Source organism: Coturnix japonica, chromosome 8 (genome assembly GCF_054131305.1).
Source record: "Coturnix japonica strain WE chromosome 8, WE-NBRP24, whole genome shotgun sequence".
Taxonomy (NCBI): domain Eukaryota; kingdom Metazoa; phylum Chordata; class Aves; order Galliformes; family Phasianidae; genus Coturnix; species Coturnix japonica.
The window spans coordinates 30,204,019-30,224,107 of NC_140670.1; the positions used below are offsets into that span (position 1 = coordinate 30,204,019).

At 44.1% G+C, this 20,089-nt stretch overlaps 1 protein-coding gene across 6 annotated transcripts in view; it reads right to left on the reverse strand.

Moving 5' to 3' along the window:
* Window positions 1–20,089, reverse strand: part of CHST15 (carbohydrate sulfotransferase 15) — a 99,500-nt gene that overhangs the window by 25,753 nt on the left and 53,658 nt on the right. For 2 of the 6 annotated variants that reach the window (XM_085555362.1, XM_085555361.1), the window contains 3 exons: window positions 18,118–18,559; window positions 17,726–17,896; window positions 16,775–16,848 (listed from right to left, as the gene is read on the reverse strand). The gene's annotated coding sequence lies outside the window, so the exon portion shown is untranslated. Of the gene's footprint in view, window positions 1–11,341; window positions 11,520–12,161; window positions 12,500–16,774; window positions 16,849–17,725; window positions 17,897–18,117; window positions 18,560–20,089 lie in introns of those variants that run through there. The other 4 variants (XM_015867564.3, XM_085555360.1, XM_015867565.3 and 1 more) reach the window with 4 other exon arrangements.

Below are 20,089 nucleotides of genomic sequence, written 5' to 3' on the forward strand. Positions count from 1 at the left end.
CCACCCTTCCTCTTCTGTAAGGTTTTCTTTAACATAAAGGCAGCATTTAGCACAGCAACCCAGACAGTCTTTATCTATGGCTCAGAAGTCAGCCAAGGCAAGCTCTGAGAATCTTTTCCCAATGGAGACGTTAATTACTTAAGTAACATATGAAGGGCTCAAAACTCATTTCTTAAGGCTTTGCATTAAAACATGAAAAAAATCACCCTTAATGCAACCCGGCTTGAGCACCAGGGGGAAGCTTAGAGGACAGAGCTTCACTGGGACATTGCAGCTGAAATCTGGACCTTCAGTAGTTATGGAGCACTCGTTCCACTGCTTGTAACGAAACTCCAGCTTTAGCCAAATTAGTCATTTAATCAAAACCAGCTCCAGCAAAAGCACCTCTGAAGTGCTGAAACATGTTTCCACCTGTTAGGTTTCTCTATTTCCAATAGTATTTACCTCGAGTTAAAGACACAATTCTTTGATTTTATGAGCCTAATACAATAACTTAATTTAGGTTGCTAATGTGTTCAAGGCTTTCAGACACCCAGGAGACCCAGATGGCATCAGGTGCATACAGATGCATTTGGAAGGGATATTTCTTTTTTTATGTGAAATAAACTGTGGATTCCTTAATATATGTCTGCAGCAAGGTCTATGCTGAGATAAAAGCTTAAAAGGGTGTCTTAGGGCTAGAAGAGGTGGCTTCCAAGCTCACTTATGGTTTCTAAGCACTACTATGCAATATAAATAATGACATCATAAAAAAATCCCTAAAATTCTGTCAGTAAATGACAACACAAGCATTCTAGGAAAGCAGGATTCGTTTTTCAAAAGTAACATTCATCGCTACAAAGCAAGGATAAATAGAATATGTGTGTGTTAGGGAGATAACATATGCTTCTGTAATGGTGCATTTGGCAGTGGAAGTGTAAGCTATACCTGATGCACCGAACTGCAGCTCCAGAGAATGCCCTTGTTTTAGTGCCTCAAGTCCTGAGAAATGCAAAAAAAGGGCACCGTGCTGACCTGCTCTATAAATAATGCTATTGAATTATGCCTCCAGCTTTATTAAGGGCACCAGAAGGAGTTTTATGGTTTTAGAAATATGGTATTGTACAACTTGGTCTGCGCTTGGTCTCCTTTAATGCTTTCCACCCTCAAGAATGCTGTTAACAAAACTCGCCATGCGCTGCAGAAGGTCGTATCAATCATTGTCTGCTGCAAAGATCACTCCACGCCCACACCCAAAGTCAGCAACAGGCAATAAAGTGCTGCTAAATGCCACATCTCTCATCACAGCCCCAGGAGTGTGACTCAGCAGCCAGCAAGAGCCATCTCAGATGGAGCAGCCCCACAGCACAGAGGTAAAGAGCTGGCTCTGGCACCCCTCTGTCTACAAACATCTCCATCACCAGGGCAGACAGAGCCTCATCACACACATGTGGGGGTCTCTCAATCCAGGCCGTGAGGTTCTCAGCCAAATTGGTTAGTTAATATTATTATGAAATGATTTTGCTTTGGTGTTCTGCCCATGAGAACTCTCCACCTTTTGGCACTAACACTAGTGGCGCACCCAAGGGATAAAGACTTTCTAGTGTGCAAAAACTGTGAAAGTAATTAACCTCCTGCTTTTACAGTACCCAGAGTGCAGAGAAATAAGGCAAACTAGACAGCCATCCTAGCAGCACTGGAGAAATGACAGCCTCACCACTGGACATTCAACTGAATTTTTAATTCTCTCACTTGCTTAAATCTCAGAAAATGCCTTCCCTATCTAAAACTCTAATCATTAAAGTAAGTGCCTCCACAGATTCTGAATAATCCACAAACCCAGATAAATATGGTGTAAAACAGTGGAAGCCCAAGCACAACCTAGATATCCTTACTCACCAACCAGAATCCTGTTACATAGGGATTGAGAGACACTACCCAAATCTCAGATAAGCATTGCACAAGATAGTCACCGGCAAACCAAACTCTAAATAAACCATCTAAGGCAGCGCTGAATCTCAATTTCCCCTAGTAGCCACATTAAACCAGGCAAATCTCAGCCTCCCTACGAGCTTGAAAGAATAAACAGACTATTTATGTTAGTGGCGGACAGAACGTAGTGCCTCCAGCACTGGGCCGCCCCTCACTCCGACCGCGGTCGCAGATGGTCTTTTCGGAGCTATTGTGGCAAGACCTGCAGCAAGGAAGTGAAACTCTCGGGCTCGTAAACGGCCTTCATTTAAGACACTGGGGCCCCCACTAATATAATTAGTTTCATATTAGCTGCTAAAACACCAGTTTGACCCACTTATTGGTTAACGCCATTTCTTTTCAGGTGGTGTTCTCTGGTTTTGCTCAAGCACTAAAGAAAGGGGGAAAAAAAAGAAAGGGCTGTGTCATAAACTCTTGCCTCAAGTTACTGAATGCCATACTAGAGCACATTTTTCCCACCATAGATGAAAAATGAAGGTAGGTAGTCTTTCAAAACAGCTACTCTTGAGGACCTCAAAGAAAAAGATGGGAGAGAAACATCATCGTTCACAGCAAACAGTGGATTTATGCCCTCCAATCTGCACGGAACACAGAACTATTACAACACCTGCTGCAGATTTCATTTTGGATTGAAACATTAAAAACAAGCAAACAACAGGAGAAACAAAAATCAGAAAAGCACTCATCACTCTCCAATAAAAATCCTGTTTCCAGTCTCTTCGCTTCCAATCCAATAAATTCAGTTTCTACTTTCCCACAGTACCGCCTTTGGAAAAAGACCAAGCGTGCAGCAGAGATTTAGCATCACTAGTAATGGGAAGGAAGAAACATTGCTTACCACAAGGACCCAGAACACGAGCTCTTTTCTCACCAGTGAGAATGGCCAATCAGCCATCACATCCTGCTCACTGAGACAGCTTATGCTCATTGGGGTTGAAAGAAGCAGTTTTACACTGGGCACCAAGTGTTTCTTCTACAGTTTAGAACATGTCTACCCATATTTACCTTCTGTTTTGAAGACTTTAAAACCTGAGGATGAACTGCAGAGTTCTGTAAGTGGATGCTGTTTTCCCTGTCTTTGCATCCTTCCACCTTCCTTTCTGTCCTGCATGAGTTTTTGATCCATCTCACTGCTTTTAAACTGGCCAGAAATGAACATGTAAACTCCTGGTTAAGGCATCTTTAGTGATTGTGCAGTTTGTAATAAAAAAAAATCCTTTCCATAAAATGTACATTCATCCTTTCAAAAAATTCAGTAAGCCTTTTAATTATGCTTTTAAGGACTGGAATTCAAAATGTCACTGCTGACATTTAAGGCTCATAAAAAATGCAATGTCTATCTTGTCTGTGAAAAACAGGACCATACAATCTATTTTGAGACGAAAATATTTATTAAGGAAGGCAACTTGCCAATTATGAGTACAAACAGGAACAAACCTATTTAGAGCAAGCTGCTATTTTTCTTTTTATAATCTTCTACACACGGGGACGTATTTCTCCCCAACACAGCGCACAAACTAAGTGACATCTGGTGGCTACAGGCTGTAATATAAGTCGGCAAGTCATTGTGATGCTGTTAACCATTTTGGTTAAGTTTATTGCTTCCTAGTAAAGCTGTGAAGCTTCTTAGATGTTTTATTCATTTATTTTGACACAGATACTTCTAAGACTCTCATTTACTGTGATCCCCAGCAATGGTGACAACTGCTGTTAGCTAATTAAGGTGTGGTTGTCATGTTCACATCAAGAAAAAAAAGGATTCCAAAAAGGAATTGGCAAGACATGGCAAAACAGCACTAAGTTTAGCCAAGCTACCCCAGTGCACATCACAGAGCCAGGGCAGAAGGAAAGGGTTACACACACAGTTTTGAGAAGGAAATCCTTCAGAAGCTCATATTAATGAATACTAGCTTAGATTTCTCCAGGTTTTTACATTGCTACCTTTAAAACCAAAAGAAATGGGTGTGATTTTATGCTGGGTTCAGCAACGTACTGGTACCAAAAGCGTTAACAAACCTGGAAGTCTTTCCTCTTTTCACCCCTTCTCAATCCTCAGCAATGGTCCCATCTAATCCATCCATGCCCTCTGCACCTACACCTGCACTGCAGGTGAAGCAATTAGAGCTGCCCTTCCAACTCCTGCAGCCAGAAACACGGATCCCTTTAGGAAAATAGTAAGATTCTCTTGGATAATCAGCAAAGATGTGGTGAGCTACAGTTAAAATTATCAAACTGCCATCAGCGTGCTTTCAAATCTTGTGATACCAATCTCTCCAGTAATAAGTATCTACAGGAAAAAAATGTCTGTAAGCTCTATCTAGCAAAAAAAAATCAGAAGGAATATAAACAGAGTCTAAATATTTATCAGCAAAGGAAGTTCAAAATTATCTCTGCAAAGTAAAGCGGATGGCAGGCTAAATCCAGAGCCACTGAGTGTTCTTCGATGGATGCGCTAGAAGGAACTTGGTTCTCAGTTTGACATCACTAAATCAAATTAATTCCTTCCTCCTATTCAAATGCTACCTAAAAATATCCCTGGTGCCAAAAGGGCAACACTAAAAATGGCCCTAAGACCATTCCTGAATGATGCCCCAATGCAAAAGGCTGAACTCCTATCCACGCAACGCAATGAGTCTATTTAAATAAAGAGGTGGATTCAGGGTGTTGGCATCACTTTGAGTGCCTAAATATCCATAGCAAGGAAGTCCACCTGCACACTCGCTTCCCTTAGCCCTGAAACCTGCACAACTCCACATTACCTCATAAAAAGGGGACCTCTGTCATGGAGCTGCATTAGGAGAGAGTAACACTGGGGGATGGGGAAAGTCTGTGTCCCAGAGGCAGCGGGCACAGAACAGCCCCTCAGGGCAGAGGGCACAGCCCCTTGCTGCCAGAACTCGGAGCACTGGGTCAATGCTCTCAGACACAAGGTTTGGATTTGGGGTGGTCATGTTTGAAGCCAGGGGTTGGACTCAATGGGTTGGAATCTCATGGGTTCCTTACAGCTGAGGTCATCCCCCAAATCTATGAAATAATAGAGCAGTGCTGTTATCAAATGAAAGCATCATCCCCTTTCACATGCTCTCAACCCCAGCAGACATCACTTCCACCCTCAGACTTCCCAGCTGAACTAAGGAACACATGCACAGAAACCTCCAGCTGCACAACTCCATCTCCAGCAACTCATCAAGAAAACTTTTTAGGATCTCATCTCAATTTATTTTTTAAATCCTGGCACGCTTAAGTCAGCAGGAAGAGTTTTCATTGATTTCAACGAAGCCAGAAGTTTACCCTGAGAACTGCTGTGCTGGAATGAGCACAGCATTTATATCACCTAATTTGAAACCCCGTGATTTGTTGCTTAAATGCAGCTCAGTGGTACTGGCTGATGCAGAACTATTTGTTACCATTAAAGATACACAGATAAAGTTATTAAAATACTGCAGTGTTACATTTTTAGGGATTATGGTTGGGAGAGTCTTGTTTCTGTAACAGGCAGGTGGTTTAAATGCACGTGTTGTCAGAAAGTGGATTTTCTTAATACAGAAAAGCCTTGGCAAAATATCTAGGAATCATAATAGTCCAACAAAAGCCACTGTTGGTATTTAAATGGTTACACATATTTTCAAAGTACATTTTTCAGTATTTCTGTCATTTATTATCCAATTTATCTACATAGCAAGATGAAAACCTACGAAACTAGAGAGATTACTACACCCACTTAATGGCTACCATTAAAAGACAAAGCTATTAAATCACAGCAGCAGCTTTTTATGCATTCCACTGTATTACACCAAAAACGAGTTACTGCAACATAGAAACTGTTATTTCAAACAGCAAGAATACTGATTGTTTTTTAAGCTGTAGGCAGAAATAAGGAGCAGATGACCTGAAGCCACCTAGGAAGGATGCCTTATCCAAAGAGTTACTGAAACCTGTTTAAAAAAAGATAAATTAAACAGGCAGTGGAGACTGAAACTAAAGATTCTTTATTGTCACCATCCAGCACCATTAAAGGCACCAGAGAATACACCAGTCTGCTCCCAATTCAGAGTCCATACTGAACTTCTCCATCACAACTGGAAAATACTCCCATTGCCCACAGTTTGGAAGAGCCAAATTCTGGTTTCCCTTACATCACAGAATCACTTAGTTTGGAAAAGACCACCAACACCACCAAGACCAAGCATCAGCTCATCACTACCATGTCCATTAACACCATGCCCCTCAGTCAACACCAAGAGCTGAGCTGCTCCTGAGCAACCTCAAAGCAAGAGAAGCCCATGTGGGATTTCCATGGATACCAATACATATATTCCATTTTACTACACTGAGTATTTTTAATTTGGCTGCTTTCCTTAGCAGTGTTCCAAGTATCTCCTCTGAAGAGTTAAATGCTTCATTATTTAAATAGCCTGATGTTACACAAATCAATTTTTCCTCCCTCCTGTAATGCGAGCGATGAGCTTAGGATCCACTGCTCCCTTCCGCTCACCTCTCACATCTCATTTCTTGTTCAAACTGTTTTAAAGCTGACATAAATAGCTTTGCAAAGTAATTCTAATACTGAATGTCAAGAGCAATAGTGGTTTCATTCTGATTTATTCTTATCTCTTCCTCAGGCAAGTTAATCCTCAACCTGAGATACCGTTTTCATAGCTCTATAATTTATGATTTCTTTTTTCATCTAAGTTATTTTCCTTATGAATAGGTCCAACGAGCTGCTCAAGCCCTGAAGCTGTAATAGTCAATGCTGAAGTGCTCAAGAACAAGTTTTTGTCCTTTTATGCAGAGACAGAATTCTAGCTCGTGCAGTCATTGTTCTTTGTAGGTTTTCACCCAGCGAAACTGAGTCCGTCTATCTGAGCTCTGCACTTGCAATGAATGCAAAACTACTACTCAAATATCATGGTTAGAAATCCAGAGAGCCACCAAACTAGCAAGGAGTTACTAATCCTGAAGCACAGCTGCAGAGCACGAACCCATGCTCCTTTGTGGAGCTGACCTGCCATCAGCTCTGCATGTGCTCAAAGCCTGATGCACGCATGCAGCCTGGCCCTCTTCAACAAAACAGCATCCAAGATGCTTTACAGAAACGACCCCAAGCAATTTTCTGAAGTCTCAGCAATCAAACCAAAAGGATCAATTCTACAGCAGTAGTCTACAAATGTGCTAACCATGACTGCAGGAGGAAGAAGAGCACAACCCTTGGCATCCCACTGTGAAATAGATCTATGAAGAACTGAGCTTTAGGTGTTCCTTGGCAGTCTTAGAAGTTTTAAATTTCTATTTCACTTATTTAGCGTTAACAGTGTCTACCTCACATTATCTGTTTAATATCTTTATATGTCTGTCAAAAGATAGATTGCTGATCTAACACGTAGCCGAAGTCCAAGAGGTTGGAAAGGAATACCAGATAAGCCATAGGATGGCTCTGCAAAAGAAGTGTTGGCTTTAAGACTTTAAAGACTTCTCAAGGGATGAGGCTTCCTAGAGAAGAGCTGGCCTTGCAGGCAAACCCATTTCAGTACATGATAAATATTCCTAGTCTTAAATGATCCCTCTCAGTTTCCTCCCATTCCTTGCTTTACACAGTCAGACCTCCTGGCTATACCACTCCTTCTTCAGAACAATACATTCTGGTATTCACAGGTCATTACATTCTAACTTAGGCACCACACAGTTAACACTGCACCCAAACGCACAGTTTAAGGGTCTACAATCCAGAATCAAAACAGATTCCTAGATTTTAGATTGCTTCCAGAGGATGGATTCAAAGCCCAAAGCTGCACTTGCATTGGGGCTGCCAGAAGGACTCTGCAGGTGTCAATTTCAGTCTGGGGAAGGGCCGCAGCGCTTTGTTCTGCCAGTATCCTATCAGATATTATGTCTTTCCATCTTTCACTTCCATGTTAGCATGAAATTCTAAAGCCTGTGGCATTTCCCTACTACTCATCTGGGTCCAGGAACAGGAAGAGGCAATGGGCTGGTGTTGTCAAACCACTGACTCCAGTGTGCAGCCACAGAAGGACACAGAGGACACAGCCAGCCATTGCTACCCAACTAGACTTCATTTCAAGTGTTTCTTCTTGCTTGGCAGCAAGCACCTCACCTGTTTGCCTCTTAACAAGGGCACCATGCTCCTCCAAGTCGCGTTTGCAAGCCACATCCAACAGCTGCTGGAAGCCAGGTGTAACATAAATCAATAAATATTCCACAGCAAAGCTACATTAACTGCTTGCCCCTAAAGTGCTGTTTAGTGGCATGTCAAGCACAGCTGTGTAATCAAAGGATTACAGAGCTCCCATTGCAGCGCGTCTGCTGCTCTCCAGCTCCTTGCGAGCTTTCCCTTCTCCCTCGCGTGTAAAAACCAAAGCAAGCAACTGGGGTAGAATTGTAATCGCGTCCTTCAGATCAGAAACACAAATGCAAAGGTCGTACAGACAAACAGTCAGTGTGGCTGAGCACACTGTGTGCTTTCTGGTAGATACACATAAGCAGCCCAATATATTTGTAAGGGAGCAGGTCAACAATGCTACGTATAACCGGGCAGTTTTAGTGAGATTGCAGTGAAAGTGGAGAGATCAGTGTAATTCAGGCTGCTTTGAGATAAGAGCTTGTGGGAGCTTACAGATCCCGTCCCCTCGTGTGAATAGCTGTATTTAGACTCCAATCTGGCACTGCAGTTCTTCAGTTAAAATAACAAACAACAACATCGCACTGCACTAATTGCATAAATAAATAATACTCATTTGTGGGGGGAAAGCCCTGAAAAATTTACTTTATTGGAAATTTACCTTATTTTTTCCACCATGGTTTGCATTCTTCAGCCAAGAAATGTGGTGGGAATGCAAAGCAAAGAGAAAAATGGGTGGGGTGGGGGGAGGACTGAGACTGAAGAAAGCAATTAGGGAGCCCAGCTCAAGCCAGGGGAGGCTCCTGTAAACCTACAAGCTGTTGGAAATGGGGCAATTCACATCACCTGAGTTTTCAGAGCAGCACCGAGTGATTTAACAGCATATTTCCTTGCAGTTTCTGGTGGCAGGATACATAGCCCTTAAGGACAGAGTAACTGCAGGTGTAATTAAGTCCTAGGAGGTAGAAGGAGTATATTGGCACCTATTTAAGTCATGGCTCTCTTTGCTTTACCAATGTATTGGCACTGAAACAGCAGCACAGCTGGATGCTGCAGCTCCTTGAGTCAGTATGCCATTTGGGCAACATTAGCTACTGCCTCCCCCTAAGGAAAGTGCCTGAACAATGATTAGAACACAAAATGTAAAGGTAACACAGTGCTGAGTTACAGCTTATTAATATCATAGAGTGGCCTGGGTCGCAAAGGTCCACAGTGCTCATCCAGTTCCAACCCCCTGCTGTGTGCAGGGCCACCAACCATCAGACCAGGCTGCCCAGCGTCACATCCAGCCTGGCCTTGAATGCCTGCAGGGATGGGGCATCCACAGCCTCCTTGGGCAACCTGTTCCAGTGCCTCACCACCCTCTGGGTGGAAAACTTCCTCCTAATATCCAACCTAAACCTCCTCTGTCTCAGTTTAAAACCATTCCCCTTTGTCCTATCACTATCAGCCCATGTAAACATGGAGTAAATCCACATATATATATAGATAGATAGATATACGGATATATACACACCCAAATAATATGCTGCATCTTTGACCAATGGACATAGTTTTAAATAATGAGAAGGATCCCCTATCCAGGCAGCAGAGAGACTTTAATTAAAAAAGAAAGCCTTACAAGGTGATGGATATGTAGTATCACATCATCAATGCCCTGTGAACATGGGGAGCTTGCTGCCACCCACCTAACTAAATACCAATTGGAGAATGCTGGGACACATTCCATTACTGAATAACAATGCCCACTGATTTCACCTGGGCTACCATCTCAGCCTACTGAAGCACCTGGTTCTCATACAGCTCCTGCCACAGGTGTCTGCTACCAGCCCAGAAAAGCTAAAAATCACTCTCTGTGACACTTCAATAAGGTCTGAGACTGTTCTGGGGTACTGGCAGGCATTGGGAGGTCATTAACACAGAGGATAAATCACAAAATAATGATTTATTGATCAGTATTAGAATTGTTCATCCCAATTTGTAACCATTTCTGCACAAGTGTATTTACTTCATCCAGGGGGCTTATGACTTTCTGGTTACTTCCATTTTTCCCCCATAAAAACCTACCACGTGTTTCAGGTTCCATTAATTTGATAGTTACCAGTTTGCTTTTAGCAAATCAATCCATTCCAGCCAGTAACTACAGAGCAATATTCTGCACTTGAAGAAGACAGCTCCCAAATCACGCTGCCTCCAGGTACAAATAGCACAGTGCCTGTGTTGCTTAAAATAGCATTAAAATATCAGCAGGATCTTATTTGCCTCTCTTTGATTATGCCCACATAATCCCATCCTTGCTAATGCTGCGAGTGGATTATATAACTTTATCCTTCCACTTCAGCCACACGAAATAATCCAAACATCAGAGCCTGCTCCAACCTGCTCATTTGGAGTTTCCAGATAACTCCTTTTTGTTTAGCAAAGAAGATAAAATCCATTACCGTCTTCCCCTGCATTAGTGGAATTAAGTGTTTTGTCATGCAAATCTCCACCGTTTCATCATGTTCCTGGTCCAGACCCTCAAATAAAGCCCTCTGAAATTGAGATTACTCTTCCTATTACAAAATCTGAACCATAAAACTGTTTTGTTATTGATTTTAGAACAGCAAGTTGACTGCACTTGCAGGCATAGGATCTAAGTGACATTTAAAGGGGAAAAAACATGTATTAGTTTCCCTACTAACTCTCCATAGAGGTAGTTACATCCTTTCTGCATTCAAATTGATTTTGCTCCTGGTGGAACGCTAAGAGTCAGCCAAATACTTTGACTCAATGCCCAACAATGGGATGGCACCAGCAGCAAAGGAACTCTCAGGCCAAGAGATCATAGAATCACACAATGGCCTGGGTTGAAAAGGATTACAATAATCATCTAGTTTCAACCCTCCCCTGCAACGTGCAGGACCAACCACCAGACCAGATGATGTGGGCCAACATTTTAATTGCTGTCAAAGAGAAGCTCCAGGGCAGCTATTCCATTGGTATCTAGAGGGAGTATGTATATATACGTGTGTGTCTCTATATATGAAATACTCGTATCAATTTATATGAATAGCAATGATAGAAATGTACACAGATGCACAGAGATGCTTTGCCATCTCACTAATGGAAACTTCCCTTCTTGCCAGAGATCAGGCATTCCCCAGTTAGCATGAAGCGCAACGCTGTTCGTTTAGGCATCTGTTTACACCCGTGAGCACATAAAATTTTCAGTAAGACCTTAAAAATATTTACCCTTCACAAACAGCTCCAGCAGACTTGGAGTTCTAACCTGCAATCTGCTCAGCTGAGCGCTCTGCTCTTTTCTTGCTCACCACACACAAAAGGCACGCATTGATTCTCTGGATGCTCACAGTTTTCAAGAAGCAAAACTTTCCTCGTGTCGCATGTAAATCGATCAATAGGAAGACACCTTTAAGCCAAAACCCATAGAATACAATGGAAAAGAAAATGTATTTTCATATCTGAAAGTTTGGTCAGTGTTGAGATGCACCAACTAAGAACTCAACTCTATCATCCCAAGGCACTGCAGCATAGTGTTAAGCAGCAGCAGGAACACAACAAACCAGCCAACCCCCAGCAACTCAGCCTTTATGACACCGACAAAGTTCAGATGGAGAATTGTTGCTGAAGATCCTCTCACCGTAATAACCCATCCCCAAACCCTGACTGCACTCCCGGCAGACACACACAGGAAGCTATTTTTACCAGCCAACAGCTCGCATTTAAGAAATACCCCTCTCTTCACCTAAAAATACGCAGTGGTGAATAGCAACATCCATCCGCAGCTTCATTCCAGAGACGCGCTGCCCGAATGGGATGCAACCCTCATACATCTGCTCTCCCAAACCTCAGCAACCGGCACAGCGCTTCCCCTGCACGACCAGCGTGCAGCCGGCAGCGAATCTTTGTCACCGTCCCCAAAGCAAATCCCATTATCTTCGCACCGTTCCCAAAGCAAATCCCATTATCCCTGTCACCATCCCTTCGGCAAACCCCATTCCCCGCGCCCCATGTGCGGGCAACACCCCCCCCGTGTCCCCCCAGCACCCACCCGCGATGTGGGGATGCTCCCAGACCCCACTTCCCAGGGTGGATGGAGGTTACGGTGGTACCCGCACGCTTCGCTCCGAGCCCTCGGTGCCTCCGGGTGGCGACGGCAGCAACACCGCACAGCCGGAGCCGCCCCCTCGGGGCTCCGCGGTGCGCTCTGCGTGCTTCCAACTTCCCACAAAGTCCCCGCTGCCTCCCAAACTTGAAGAGATGCGACCTAAAGAGCTCCGAACCCAACGAGGATCTCGGATCTCCTACCTCCTGCTCCGCCTGCCCGCAGCCGGGAGGAGCGCCCGCAGCTCCCTCCGTCCGCCCATCCGCGCTGCGCCCGCCGCCTGTGCCCTGCGGGAGGGGGAGGAGGAAGAAGAAAAAGGGGGAGGGAGGGAGCAACCCCTCGCCACTCCTCGGCAGCGCTGCGCCGTAGTCCTGGAGGAGGCGTACTCAGCTCCGCGGGGGAGGAGGTCCCCAGCAGTGCCTTCCCCCCCCCCCATAGATATACACTTGCGCTCCGACCCGCTTGGAGGAAGTGTTCCGAAGGAGATGGGCTTTTCCTGAGGGATCCCGCAGGAAATTCCGTCCTTCCCGAGCAAACAGAGGAGGGGAGAGGAGGGGAAAGGCGGCATCGCAGAGCGTGAGAGGTAGAGCCGAGGAGGGACACGGCTCATGTCGGGTCCCCATCCCTCCTCGCAGTACCGCCATCGTCATTTTTTGTAATGAAATCCACTAAAAAGCCAGTAAGCCGGTACTCAATAAGTACAACGTTCATTCTCCGTAGAGAGGACATTCATGTGAGTGCACAGTCCGTTTCTTAAGCCATCCACATAACATGTGCACGGACCTTCTGGGACACAACATGCTGCTTCGCACAGCTCTCACCCCGAGATGTGCAGCTGGTGTGTGTGCACAGCCCTCTACACTTCCCTCCTGACACTGCATGAAGCCTCGCATGGGCTTCAGTCCACACATTTAATGCTCAGCAGTGTTAGTGCCAACAAGTTGATGTAATGAAGCATGAGCTGAACGTGAAAATACTGCATTTTGCATGAGGTTTTCCAACCAGTGTTGGTTATAACTTTCAGAAGCATCAAAAACACCCATTTGTGGGAATATCCTTTGAAGTGAAAGCGTAGTAATTGTAGTAAAATACAAATTTAATGCTACGAGAAACCTTACATAAAGGAATAGTAAAACACAAAACAGAGCCTTCCAAACTATACTTGGGATTTGGAGCAAAGCAGGTTAAGAATCTCCAGTGGGTGATTGATTATACACCTGTGAGACAACATGTAGATAATTAAGGGATGGACTTAAAATCACACATCCATAGATTTCCTTCCCTGTGGTGCCTGTGAGCTCAGGATGGATCAGAGAACCTCGGATCACATTGGAACCTCACTGATTTTTCATTGTAAAATCATCCCGGAGCAGAACAGCTGACTGAGGGAAACCTGTGACTTTGGGAATATTCACACACCCCACATTCCTGCCCTGGGTTGACCATGCTGCCCTTCATGGCCTTTTTAGGCCTCATGAGATGCTCTGAGCTGTAATTACACACAGCCATATCACTACATAATTATACTCCCTTCCTTCCTTTTTATGTATTTCAAACAAACACCAGGAAAACAAAGTCTCTGTTCCTTGGGGAATGCTCTGTAGCGCTGATCCCTACCGGCAGCCACCTGGAGTCGATGCTTCCCTGCAGCATCCACAACATCCCAGATGGTCCCTGAAGGTTGTCTATACACAGTGTGTTTTCAGTGCTATCTGGTGACGTGGAGAGGGAAATCCAGCATGTTTGGGCATCATGAGTCACTCTCCAGCAACAAATTATGTTATCGTGGACAATTATACTCGGGGAAAAAAGAGCATCAGAATAAATAATTTATACAGCCAAGTTTGGACATCGATTCTCATGTTTCAAGACCACAGAATCATAGAAGCACTGAGGTTGGAAAAGACCTCTAAGACCATCAAACCCAACCCATCCCCACCATGCCCACTAACCGTAAGCTTATCTAGCAGAAAAAGGTGGGGCAGCCCTCTTTCCCATTGAAAAGTACAATGGGAAGTGCACGTGTATGAAGGTGAAAGGTGATTTTTTTAAGGCAAGGCAGTCCTTCCCTATTGCCATCACAAGCTGCTGACCATGCTGGGGTCAGAGGCCTGAAGGAGGGCTCACTGTCTGGGTTTGCCCACAGCAGAGCTGCACATTTACAGCCAGATGTAACTTTGTGATAAACTAGTTGGAATGTGTCCTCAGAGCACAGTTTTGATGGAATACTAATCTGGGGAAATGGACTGCACTGTATTGTCAGCATCTTTAGGTTACCCTTGCAAAGAGAGGTGGAAATGCTGATGTCTCTGCTCTGTGCTTCGTAGACTAAAGAGAGAAGTTCATTGCCCATAACCACCCCACCCAGAGGCTTTTGCTTCCTGCTCCTGCTGCTCTCAGGGAGCCCTTTTCCCATGACCTCCCACCCCCAGGCACAGTTTCCAAAGCCTTTTTCAAGGTTTGGTTGGAGTTGGAAGGGACCTCTAAAGGCCACCTGGTCCTACCCCCTGCAATGCACAGGGATGCCCACAGCTCCATCAGGCGCTCAGAGCCCATCCCCTGACCCTGGGTGTCTGCAATGAGAAAGGCCAAGAGCCTGGATCTGCAGGAGCTGTCAGGTTGGGATTGCCCCCTGGGTGGGGATTTCTGGCTGCAAGTGGGCAGTTTCCATGCAGTAAGCCCAAAGAACCACAAGGTGATGTATGTAGATACACGTGGTAGTAGTTTAAGGAATCACTGCGCTGTGCCGCTGATCCGCTCTGCTGATCAAGGCATGGCCAAGTCTGATTTCATGCTGATATTCAATCCTGTTCAATGCACAGCCGCTTTCTAAGACAGGCTGGGGTCAAGGCTGCCACACCGTGGCTTTTCTTCCCTTTTGGCACTTCTTCCAGCTGCACAATGGCTCTACGTGAAAATCAGAGAAAGATTTATTCTTCCTTGTGAACTGTTTTCCCATTAAAATATTGGTACAGCTCTCACCGGAATTAATGGAATGTGTATGTTGTAAAGAAATGCGTTATTACTTTTATTTTCCCCATGGTATCCTGGCAACAGACACATCCTTAAAATTCAGATCACTGGTTTCACGTCTTATACATCCTTTGGTGCTGAGTAAAGGGTACACCAACCTTCAAAAGCTCTGAACGTTTCTTTGCTGCTTTCCCAACTTGCCAGTGGCAGTGATGCCTCTTTCCCATACATCCCTGGACTGCATCTAGGAGTTCTCTCTCAATCTTTAATTGAAGACAATGGGATTTATTCTTTTTTTACTATTATAGGCAAAAATTAATACTGTAGCGGAGTTAGATAAATGTGTTGGGATTTAGTTTCCCATAAATGGTCTGTTAGACTTTAACGATGTATTTTTGGAGCCAGTTTCCCTTTGCCTAACACCATCCTTTTATCCCAAGTGGTATGTCCTTCAGCACCCTAAATAATTCCTTTTTATTTGTGATATTTATGCCCTCCAAGTACTTGTTGAAGGGTATCGTTTCCCTCTTAGTCATCATTTAGCCAAGTGATTCATATTAAGTTCCTTTAATCTTCGCTCATAACTCAGTCTCTTCAGACCCTTAATCATTTTTAATGCTCTTCTATGAATTCCTTCCAATTTGTCTGCATCTCTCTGGCAATGAGATACCCAGAGTTGAACGCCGTATTTTAGGCATGATCTCCCCACAGAAGATGTTACCTCCTGCTTCTTTTATCTACCACTCATTTAACAACATGCTGGAATCACAAAGTAGCCAGGAATCAATTAAAATAGATTTTAAATGGTTCAGCGCTCTGAATTACCATAATGCTTTTGTGGCTCTGCATGCAACAGGAAGGCTTGGAGCTGGTTGAAGCTTGCTGCTTTTTGGAAATACGTGCCTTTAGCTCCAAGGGCAGGCAAAGCTTTTCAGCTCAGTGCTCTGTGATCCTCTAGAGCAAGGAGCTGGGATTTAGAAGAAAGTGGAGATGGGTTCCAATTGGCACCAGAAAGAGCTCACGTGTGCTGATTTGCGTTGCTCCTCCTCTCAAGTGTGTGGCACCAACCAAAGGCTCTTCAAAGCCGCGGTACATCCATGTGAGCTGGCAGCCAAGGGGCGCAACATTTGGCTCCTGTTTAATTTGTTTTCGTGAAGAAAATAAGTCCTCCCATGTGCCCAGCTCAATTGTTGCCTGTTGCTTTTGTGAGTGAGGAGGGAAGAGTGTTGCATTTCTTTGTGCTACAGAGTAATCTTTTCCACTCCATGTCGTATATTGAAAATGTTGCTCTCTAGGACCACTATAAAATACACATCTTCTATCCCTGTGCCTTTGGCAGGGAATTGTAGGTCACTGGGACGTTCTGTTTGCCCTCCACTGCTCAGCATTTCTCCTTCCATGTCATGCATTATTCTTCCTCCAGCCCCTGAATTCAAATTGAACCATTTAAAATTTGATCAGGTACATATTCTAACCAATACTTGGATTCCGCATCTCTTATTTCCTCAGCTAATGTTGACCATTCTGCCTCAAGAAAAATCTGATTAACTGTATAACATCTTATAAATGTAAGTAAATTTGCATACCTTATTCTTTCCCCCTTTGCCATCTGTTCATGCCTAAAGGTAAGTTCCATCCAAACTCCAACCTTCAACAGCACCTTCAGCATTGAAAAAAGATAGTGGCATGAATCTAAGGCACATTTAGTAAACAAGCAGTCAGAGAATCATAGAATTACAGAATATCCTGAGTTGGAAGAGACCTGTAAGGATCATTGAGTCCAACTCCTACCTCCACACAGGACCGCCCAAAAAACAGACTGTGCATCTTAAGAATTACTCACATTCTGAATGAAACACTATATATTGCTTGGGGAAAAAAACAACAATAATAATGAAATGAAAAAGACTGTTTCTTTTAGCCACGATGTGTAAATATTTCAGTTACCAGGGTTGTTTTGTTAACTGGAGTACTTGGGGAACATGGTCACTCTATGGACTTGCCATTTGCTGCAATAGAAATCCTATATATGAAGAGCAAATTGCATGCCTGCATGAGAGAGGATCCAGGAGGTGCTCAGACCTGGCAAGACATTGCTAACTGTCTGCAGTGAGGTTAGAGGGGACAAAATGTGGAGCCCAGCTATAGGCTGAGGTCTCTAAATGCTTTTGCAGGCTCTCGTTTCACCCTCAGGCAGTGCCCCTGATGGTACTGGGTGCAGGGAACATCATGGTCAGTGCAGTTCCCATAGGCCTGAAGTCACGATGAGGTCAGTGTGTGAGGTCAGACCCTTCAGAAGAGGGTTTGGTTGTGCAACAGCTCATGCCATGCTTCCTTCCCTGCAGACCAGATGAGGAACCCTGACCCCATCCAGCTGCAGGGCGATGCTGCCAGCACACTTTGCTGTTTGCCTTTGTTTTGTGTACACAAATAAAGTCATTTAACTTGCTAGACACGGTGTGTAAAACATCGAGCTGGATCGGCTGTCTTTACCTTCAAAGTTATGCAAACCATTATTACGAAGATAAACCACATACCTCCTTGCTGACATACTGATAAATGTGTTCTCCAAGTGTAATTCTCTCTGCCAATTTCAGGAAAAAAATGAATATTCCTTTTGTTTTCTGCCTTTTTTTTCTGCCTTTTTTCCCCCTAAGTCAGGCTTCGTTACGGAGCCATTTTGACGTGCAATCATTCTTCCGGTACATCTGCAATGATAAAACTGGTAAACACTTTCTTATCTCATCATTTTTAATGACTGCCGTCATTGCAACAGAATTTTGACTTCAGGGGGAGTGCCAGAGGTGGCAGAAAACAGGGAGGCAGCATTCAGTCTGCATCATACAAAGAAACAGCATGGGAGGGATGAATCCCGTGTGTATATTACCTAGTCTTACCGCGTATTTTTCACTGATGAGTTTATACTCACAGTGTTAAAACACTGCCATGCCAAGCTGTAAGGGATCTCCTGTTTTCTCCTCGTGCTGCTTACTTCCCTTCTCCTTCTCTGGCGTTTAAGAGCTGGAGCACAGCAGCAGAGCCTCTGTGCTGGTAACATCTTGCTGAATCAGGCACCTTGGTGCAAAGCCAATTTCTCTGACTCCCGTGGTCTCGCATGAGAAATCACTTGTGTTGAATAAGCGTTGACCATGTAATATACAGCGCCCATGACTCACGGGGTATTCCAAGCGAGCTTCCAGATATCTTGATATTGCCTCACTATTTTTACTGAGCCTGAACATGTTCCCCTGAGCTTTGTTCATCTTTGTGTTCTTTTTTTCTCATCCACATTTCCAGGGGCAGGAGGGAGCCTCCCCACTGCAGGCAGTTCACCTCGTCTGGCACAGTCCCTTCATTTCCAGTTCACCCACCTGCAAATTGGGAACAATAATCAGCACTTAAGAGAGAGAATTCACACATCTTGCTCAAGACTTCTAATGCTGGGCTCTCCAGTGGCTCAGCAGAGAGAAACAGCTCCTCATTCAGATGCTTTGAATGGCCATCTGATGGGGCCTGCTTCTCTCTGCTGATGATAAGTTCTTAACTCAAGCACCCCAACATCAGACTCTTCAGTCAGTGCCAAACAATGTCAGCATCCTCTCTCATTTCTCATCCTTCAATCACTTCCACGCTCTGCTTTCCACTGATTAACTCAGTGGTCTCCCATGTGTGCAAAGCTGAGTGAGATGAAGGATGAAGCTCTTACATACCCTCAGTGATCAGAGAGGGTGAATGAATTAGTATTTCAACAGCACTTTAACTGTGCCAAGCACGGTGAAAGTGCTATTAATTATCAATATGGTCAGTCATTATTATTCATTAGTGGTTACAGCAAACTACCAAGAATTGAGCTCTTTGTGTTTCAGTCTCAAGACTGAAACTGTGTGACATTGAGTAGGTCACTTTGCCTCTCCCACCCTTATTTTTCTTGTCATGAGGATACCTGCCCCATTCTCAAAAGTAATGTAAACCTTAATTAGCTTTGAAAAGAGCTTTGAGAGCTTCTGGAGGAAAGTGAAATACCGACCTCAAGCTTTACTATGCAGGTTGTATGAAACACTTGGATGCCCAGGGAGGTGATGGAGTGCCCATTCTGGGAGGTGTTCAGGATCCATGGAGATGTGGCACTGAGGGACATGGTTAGTGAGCATGGTGTGGGATTATGGTTGGACTCGAGGATCAGAAAGGTCTTTTCCAGCCTTAACAATTTTCTGACTCTTACCCAGAATTACTGAGGATGGAGATGCACACTGAGCCAGCGCCCCTCAAAGTGAGAGCAGAGGAGCACCACTGGAGAGATCAGATTTGGAAAACCGGCATCTCTACTGCTTATTTCTTGTTGCATTGGCAAACTGTCTATTGTTAAACACTATTGGCTTCCTTGGCAACCACGAGACATGTTTATTTCCCTGGAGTATTTCTGAATGGTAAAATTATCGTTTTGGATATGGGCAACTGATGCCTCATTAACTTGCCAAGGTTATATTGTCATATTTACTCACAGTGTTTTGGAACCTGGGCACTTTCCTCCACACCTCCAGTTGTCACGATACCCTCTGGCCATTATTAATTTATTCAATCCATTTTTATACTTAAAAACTGCCAGCTTCTGATGGCTCGAAAGCAAGACTAAATAAAGAAAAATGGCTTTAACATAACAATCGTGGGAGGTCCTAGTGGGTGTTTTATGGAGTGCTGTAAATCAGAGCAGCAAAGAAAGACAGATCGGCAATGCCAAAATGGTAAGGTGAACAAACATGCTGGAGTCCATGTTTTTCTGTAAAACTCAGCTACATTTCATTTATACCCAAGGCTAGTAACATTATCATAATGGTGCTAGAGATGGGGCTGTGTTGATAGCTCAGTCAAGATCTCACACCATTCATGAAGTTCCCCAGGGA